At 43.4% G+C, this 8,699-nt stretch overlaps 1 long non-coding RNA gene across 1 annotated transcript; it reads right to left on the bottom strand.

Annotated features, from left to right (window-relative positions):
* Positions 1-6,015: 6,015 nt before the first annotated feature.
* Positions 6,016-6,814, bottom strand: LOC121994157. The gene is made up of 3 exons (XR_006115613.1): positions 6,647-6,814; positions 6,472-6,543; positions 6,016-6,054 (listed from the first exon to the last, which is right to left on the bottom strand). It is a non-coding gene; the product is annotated as an uncharacterized LOC121994157 (long non-coding RNA).
* Positions 6,815-8,699: the final 1,885 nt, after the last annotated feature.

Raw genomic sequence — 8,699 nt, 5'->3', positions numbered from 1 at the left:
TTACCTAGACTAATCGTTCCCTGGTGGTGGCACTCGATCGAGACTCCAGTACACGGCGAGGCAGCGAGGCCGTGGTAGTGCGACCAACGATCAGAAGAGGTTGCGAGAGAAACACATCGGGTGGGGGAAAGAGTGGTTGTCGGCGACGAATCTGAGCTAGGGCACAGCTTCAAGAACGGCTACGGCATCCCGTGGGTCGATGGATTCCAGCATCACGAACGGGAGAGGGAGGAGGGAGACGGGGCATCAGCAATCGGGATGGAGAAGGAAGGTCCGGTGGCGATGGGCTGGACATCACTGGCGCGATCAAGAATCGCCGGCATCACGACTGAGATGCGATGGGAATCGAGAATGGGAGGAAGGAGAGAAACGCCCGTAGCTTGTCTTCCCTCCTAAGCACTCCACCATCAGCCACGCCGGCGACACCGAGATAAGGAGGAGGAGGAGAATCGCCGGTGAGGATCGGGACGAAGTGGACAGGGGAGGAAGAAGAATCGGGGGAAAAGAGGGGTCCTCGGCGCTTATAAGGTAGGTTACTGTAGCATTAATCCCCAAACCTAATTTAGCTTAATCAAAGCCTAAGTCCACTCCTCAATCAATTCCCACCTTTGGGTATTCCAAACAGACCTCCTCTGTACCCAGAATCTATCCCCCTAAAATGGGTCATACAGACTCCGTTTAAATCCCGAAAAATTTCTAGAAATTCCTGAAAAATCCAATAAGATTTTCCGTCCAATAACATTTATTATTTAATTTTGTGGTATTTTACATTCTCCCCCACTAATAAAAAATTTGGTCCCCAAATTTACTGGTCAACTCAGGGACCCTCCTCCAAGGTATCCACCAATCAACATACTCATATGCCACTCATCCAAGTATCATAAACAAATCTCCAACCCTAGTATCATAAACATATCTCTAAGCATGACAATCCACCTCCAAGTGAATAGTGATGACTTTGTGAGCTATGAGCTCACTCTGCTCCTATTACTCCCACTCTGCAATCTAGCCAACTGTGGATAAATCAAACACCTCTAAAATCCAAAATCCACTATCAATAAATCCTCCAACACATGATAGAGCGCTCAAACTATCCATCACTCTAAGATGAAAATCTATACTAAAGTAAAGCTCCTAACCCAAAGTCTGCTATAACCTCAGTCAAAACATGATGTGAACTCGCTGATCTCCATCCAATATAACCCTCAGAGATATACCATAAGGTCCGGTAATCTCTCCACAGTATAATCCTAATACTCAATCCAAAAGAATCTGTCCCACAAATCGATGGCTAGGGAGCAAAGTCGTCACCCAGTAATGAATACCCATACCATCATATCCTCTCCATGTCCTGGATAATCCCACAACAAGATCCGTCAAAACATGCTCCCAACTCCACTCCAGTATCCAAATCAACGGAGATAATCCTACTAATCTCTGATGTTCAACCTCCACTGGCTGACATAATAGACATCAAGCTACCAAGTCCGTGATGTCTTTCTTTATATCGTTCCACTAATAAGAGTGCTCCAATGTCTCCACACATCAGATGTCACCCGAATGTATCGCAAACCCATATCAAGGTGTTTCCTGCAGTAACTCCTCCCGGATAAGAAGTGACTCGAAAACACACACAATCGCCCATAGAAAACAATGAATCTCATTCTCATTACACGAGAATTCTAACTACTGACGCAAGACTGTTTCGCTCATGCTATATCGAAACTGCACCAAATTCCAGGTACAATACCTCTGTGTAGAGTGCAAATCCGTCTACACTAGAAAGTACTACTAAGATAGGTGCAGCTATCAAAACTGATCTCACAGACATCTATCCAGGAAAATTCCATACCCTTCCGAACAATCCAATCAACGGCATAAATGCTGGAGAAAACCCTCAGCTAATCTCTGATAATATCCAGCCAGACCACGAAAGGAACAGTGGACCTCCAGTATAAACTACGCCTACTCCCAACTGATAACAGCCTCTATCTCCTGTGGATCCACCGATATCCTCTACTAAACACAACGTGTCCCAAAAACTCGTAAAAGACAATCGCAATACGTACTACTAAATTCACATATAAATGTTCTCGTCGAAACATCTCTAGAACTATGTGAAGCTAGTGTACATGATCCACCTCGGATCGGGAATAGATCACAACATCGCCAATAAAGACAATGAAAACTGATCCAAACCCTATGAATACCAAGTACACTGAGTCCATGTAAACATCTAAGCATGGCATGCCTAAACGGTAACCCCAAGGACTCATAATGTACGTACCACAGGCTTACTCCACCATAAGATCATCAACAACAAGTCTGTAAACTAATGACCAACTACAATCACTAAATCCCTAAATATCACAGACACATCACTCCTCATGTCTCTATCAACCTCAAACACCAAATAGTAGACCATCAAACTAAATATCCACCAATAGATCATCAACAAATAACATATCATCACACCTGATCTCTTAATATCTATCAATCAAAATCATCCTCAACATCAATCAATCATACCGGATAGTCTCCTACACAAAGATAGAGAAAAACGAAAGCATCCAACCCTCAACACCTATTGCCAACAAACTAAATGTATCCATATAGTCTGCCAAATCTCATCATCTCATCCTTTCTGATAATCAAATATCCACAGTAAAAGAATGTCAATCCAAAGTCATAGGGTCACACAACTCGCTGACTAAGTGTCTACCTAACAAAGAGATATATCCACCACCCTCATCATCATCCTATATATGTCCCTCAACAAATACCGATAAAAGGTCAAACCCTCTAATATGAGATATAGACTACAAGATCTGGTAAAATGATCACGTGGTCAAGGTCTTGAGCCACCTGATAGAGACAATGTTAGCTGAGTCGTCTAACCATTGTCTTGTACCCCATCAAACTGCGATTTCTCCATCCTGAGGCTCAGCAACCTCCAGTATCAAACAATGAACACAAAGATAGAGGAACGCTACAACTAAACAACTGATCAAAATATCTGTCAATCGACGCTCTACCCTCAAAGATCATCATATCCGAATGTACTCTCCAAAATATACCCTTGTAACGGTTGTATCTCAAAGTGTTAAGCACGTAGCTTTACACTTTTCCACACTGTGCGGTATCCTATCTGAATGTACCTTCTAAGTCATCCTACCAGGTACAGACAGTCCATAGTCAAAGTCCCCATGGAATCGGATACGACAATCCTCTACAAACTGACTAAGCCGATAATGGTATACGGCCAATTCAGTCCTTTCTACCCATGACGGTACAAGTCACGTACTCAAGTGAGTCTCCCAAATATCTAACCCAACACAAGTAACCCCAAAGATCAAAATCTCTAAAAATAGAGTATGACGATACCCTAATGATCGAACTGCTAAATAAATCGATCGTCAACTAACTGATCTAATAAGGATAAATCAATCCTCGTCAAAAGCAACTAAGGTAAAATCGATCCACCCCTACCCAAGTCAAGGAGGGTAATCTACTAACCTAACCAACAGGAGTAAATCAATACTCTACCAACAGGGTCAATATGAGTATATAAATACCAACCACTATCCAGCTAATAATAACCTAGACTGGTATGTGACCCTAACTCTCAACCAACTAGTCGTAGTAGACACTAAAACAACTAGTAGTATGATATGACGAATCCCCTGAGACTGTAAAACGTTGATCTCCAGTAGGTCAACCGTGATCAATGATTGACCCAACACATGAAATGCATGGTACAAGCAAATAAGCAGGTACTAACAGAAGAGTACTAACACATGTCATAAGAAACTATCATGGACAACAGTACATATACCAACAGAAATGTATGATAACCATATGCATACATACCTCCTATAGCTTGGAGAAGTCCTGCTGCTGCCTGGTCCCAAAACTCGAAAAGTCACATCAAGAAAATCGAATCACGAAATCCAAAACACGAATAATAGGCATCGTACCTACTCTGATACCAAAAATTGGTATCAGATAAATCTCGAAAATCCAAAACAAAACAAAGCAGGCATCGAACCTCGCTCTGATACCACTAAATTGTCACGCCCCCAAAGGAGTCTCTGCCAGACAAAAATCCGGCAGCACCTCCCCAGTACCGGTGACAATCTGAAGCATCACTACAAGCAAAATACATCAGCCACATGCGGCTGGAATATTTATATACACAACCACGCAGTTATAATAACAGCCCACACGGCTGGAATGAAACAATCACAACCACGCAGTTATATATAAAACAGCCCACACGGCTGTACCAAAACACAGCGGAAAAACGAAGGAAAGCCCACACAACACAAATAAATACAATGCATGCCGGCACGGCTTAAACACAAATACAACACCAAAACCATAGGATAGCCACATGGCTATACGCAAATACAATGCCAAAAATAATAAAAGAATATACAAAAGAAAATAAGCACGGTCTTCGGATGTGACGTAGGACCCGGCAGACAGGATACTCCGAGCGACACCAACCATCTACAAGCTACCTGAAAACATAAATGTATACATGCGGTGGTGAGTATAGGTAACTCAGCGGGTAATAGAAATGATAGTGCATGGTCCATAAACAAAACATGGAGATCAAAAGTATACAGTCTCAGTAGGGAAACAAATAACATGATCATACTATCATAATCAACGCATCTGAACATACCTGACGTGGTAACCCGACATAATCATAACTGACATACAAACTGCACAAACCACTACGGACATAATGGTAAATACATACCCAATCTGAAATCAGCGTAAGGTACCAAGATCAGTAACCTCACTGGATCTGCAACAGACATACCCGTGACACCTGTGCAATATAAATACGACTGCAAATACATGTAAAATAAATGACATGTATGCAGCATGACAACCATATGCAACAATCATATCGCAAACAAATGCAACATACCACAAACACATGCAACTAGTATCTACTAGGCATGTATGCAAATATATCTCCAAAGATGCATCGCGCATCAAATGCCAATGTGCATGCATGCTCCATGGTCACCCCCGCCACCTCTCTAGACACCACGACCCCTGTATGGCCGAGAGGCTTGGGTCCGTGACAAACCGTACTAGCCTCCAGTACAAATACCGCTATAGGCGGCCGAAGCGGACGGTCAGCTAAGTAGTTATATAACTACATAGCTAAGGGTCCCTGACCACTCACATCTCTAGCCCTCTGACACTGTACCCTCAAGACTCACTACTCCAGAGTGGTCGAGGCTGACAGAACACTGAGCAGCTGAGTAAGCGCGACAGGACTAGCTCCACTCCAAACTACCACTCTCCATCAGTGGCCGAATGGACGGCTATAAAAGACTGACAACCCTCTCAACTACAAGGGAGACGATAGTCGTCAGTATGACATGAATGATGAACATGATGATATATATATATAATCATGATACGGACACCGTCATCATCCATGCCACTCTAAATCCACCTAAGTGTCCCACAACATGAGTATAATCATCATGATACCTCCATATATCCCACCAAACATACGTATATAACTACACATGCATAGTCCACCAAAAATCTCCAATAACCTCAACAGACACACCTACACAACCCCACGTGTACAATCAACATGTATCCTCCAGTAAAAACACATCAAACACGGGTATAAACCACAGACATACAATCAACACAACTCCAATCATCACACCGGACAGAAGTATACACGACATACGGATGGACAAGCCTCATATGAATACCACCAACGAAGTAATCCCTACCATACATACTCTACATGTACACAAATACCACAGAGTATAGATAATCCAAAGTGTAGACTGTATAAGAATCAAATAGATCATCACAAGGGTCAAGCATCGGTATCAAGCAGGAAAGCAACAAACGAACACGATATAAGATAAAGCATCCTAAACCATCTCAGAAAACCATGCACTAAGCTCAATAAAATCTACATAGAGGCAAGGAAGAAATACCCGCCTTAAAGTGTAGATCGTGCCAAGTAATCCCGTGTCGAGACGCTCGTCCCGAATCCAAGTCCTGCGATCAATATATATTTTATTTAGCTAATTTCATACGATTCAAATAGCTAAATAAAATTCCTAACCCACTAGGATCACTCTAATCAAACCTGATCTCTGATAAATCCTCCAAATAATCCTTAATCCAACTCCTTCTAAACCAAACATAATCCACAACCATCAATTAATCCAATCAAAACTCCTCATGAATTAATCCAATTCAATTAGTTAACTCTTCTTGTTAACATGCTTCAATTATCCAACCCATAACTCATCCAATCCAAAAATCCATAATCTAATATCAATATGAGTTAAATCAATACATCTACTCACCACTTATAATCTAAGCAAGCATAAAACCCTAGATTCCTTAGAAAACCTAATTTAGCATCATACTAATGAGAATACCATAGGTACATCACTAGAAAACACTCACCTTGAGGTATGGCAACAAACCCAGTAGCTCAACAGCCCTCTACCAATCTCTGCACACAACCACCAAGAATTCCTACATCAATTCTTTCCAAGGTCAGTCCAGGAAACAATTACACAACACTGAATTTGCTGGAACCCTAACAAACAAGATCTTTCTCACCACAACAACCCCTTACCTTCACACCCGTGACCTCCACAGCTTCAAGAGTTGGAGTGGCAGTGATCGGCAACAGTGCAATCCTCCAATATTTCGATCTGATGCCTTCATCCAATCCAGAACAGGAAGAACAGCTAAATGGAGACAATTGAGCAAGATTCGGAGTTAAAACAAATCCAGATGAAACTTACCTAGACTAATCGTTCCCTGGTGGTGGCACTCGATCGAGACTCCAGTACACGGCGAGGCAGCGAGGCCGTGGTAGTGCGACCAACGATCAGAAGAGGTTGCGAGAGAAACACATCGGGTGGGGGAAAGAGTGGTTGTCGGCGACGAATCTGAGCTAGGGCACGGCTTCAAGAACGGCTACGGCATCCCGTGGGTCGATGGATTCCAGCATCACGAACGGGAGAGGGAGGAGGGAGACGGGGCATCAGCAATCGGGATGGAGAAGGAAGGTCCGGTGGCGATGGGCTGGACATCACTGGCGCGATCAAGAATCGCCGGCATCACGACTGAGATGCGATGGGAATCGAGAATGGGAGGAAGGAGAGAAACGCCCGTAGCTTGTCTTCCCTCCTAAGCACTCCACCATCAGCCACGCCGGCGACACCGAGATAAGGAGGAGGAGGAGAATCGCCGGTGAGGATCGGGACGAAGTGGACAGGGGAGGAAGAAGAATCGGGGGAAAAGAGGGGTCCTCGGCGCTTATAAGGTAGGTTACTGTAGCATTAATCCCCAAACCTAATTTAGCTTAATCAAAGCCTAAGTCCACTCCTCAATCAATTCCCACCTTTGGGTATTCCAAACAGACCTCCTCTGTACCCAGAATCTATCCCCCTAAAATGGGTCATACAGACTCCGTTTAAATCCCGAAAAATTTCTAGAAATTCCTGAAAAATCCAATAAGATTTTCCGTCCAATAACATTTATTATTTAATTTTGTGGTATTTTACAGCCGGTCGGCGCGGCTCTCGATTTTTAACGACGGGGCTCGTCGGTCTTCCGCTCGGCCGTTTATAGACGCCGGCTCGTCTCTCGATCTTTAACGTCGGTGCTCGACGGCGCGGTTATTTATAGCCGGCCGGCGCGGCTCTCGATTTTTAACGACGGGGCTCGTCGGTCTTCCGCTCGGCCGTTTATAGACGCCGGCTCGTCTCTCGATCTTTAACGTCGGTGCTCGACGGCGCGGTTATTTATAGCCGGTCGGCGCGGCTCTCGATTTTTAACGACGGGGCTCGTCGGTCTTCCGCTCGGCCGTTTATAGACGCCGGCTCGTCTCTCGATCTTTAACGTCGGTGCTCGACGGTGCGGTTATTTATAGCCGGTTGGCGCGGCTCTCGATTTTTAACGACGGGGCTCGTCTGTCTTCCGCTCGGACGTTTATAGACGCCGGCTCGTCACTCGATCTTTAACGTCGTTAAAAATCGAGAGCCGCGCTAGATTTTTTACCCCTTAGACTAGGTTTTTATCAATTCCACCCTAAATCAAACTTGTAGATCTTGAAATTATCTATATTGTGATAGATCGTAGGCCCTATAGCTAGAATCAAGTCAAAAGTTATGTCCGTAAGAAGTTTGGTTTGCAATTTGAGCTGGAGACTGATATGGTCGTTCTTAGGAAGCACAGTTGGACCATGTTGGCCTCGTGATGTTTTGAGCAGATTGACATAGTCGTGCCTGGGAGGCATGGATTGATCGTGTTGGAGGCTGTAGACTTTGTTTAGCATCATTTTGTGCCAAATTTCATCTAGAGGGGCACGCTCTACGTCATGGTACATTACTAGAGTTTGTTCCTTGATTAAAACTTCAATTTAATAGTCTTTTGCTACCTTTTCTCTTCACATATGATCCATGGTCATGTAATATGTTAGAAATACACATTTTAAGACTTCTTTGCTTTATTTTAGTTACAAATTCGTGTACTATCAATAAAAACAAACAAAAAGCAGTTCTCTAAATTAAAAGAGTAAAAGTAATGAAAGAATACACATTTCAAACCATGTAGTTACCCTCTCAATGTTAACTTAGAAGTGACTTCCCACTAGAGACAAGAACGAATATATACTTAGA

The sequence above is a fragment of the Zingiber officinale genome, chromosome 6A (assembly GCF_018446385.1).
Source record: "Zingiber officinale cultivar Zhangliang chromosome 6A, Zo_v1.1, whole genome shotgun sequence".
Classification (NCBI taxonomy): Eukaryota; Viridiplantae; Streptophyta; class Magnoliopsida; order Zingiberales; family Zingiberaceae; genus Zingiber; species Zingiber officinale.
This window is presented reverse-complemented; position numbering and strand designations above follow the sequence as displayed.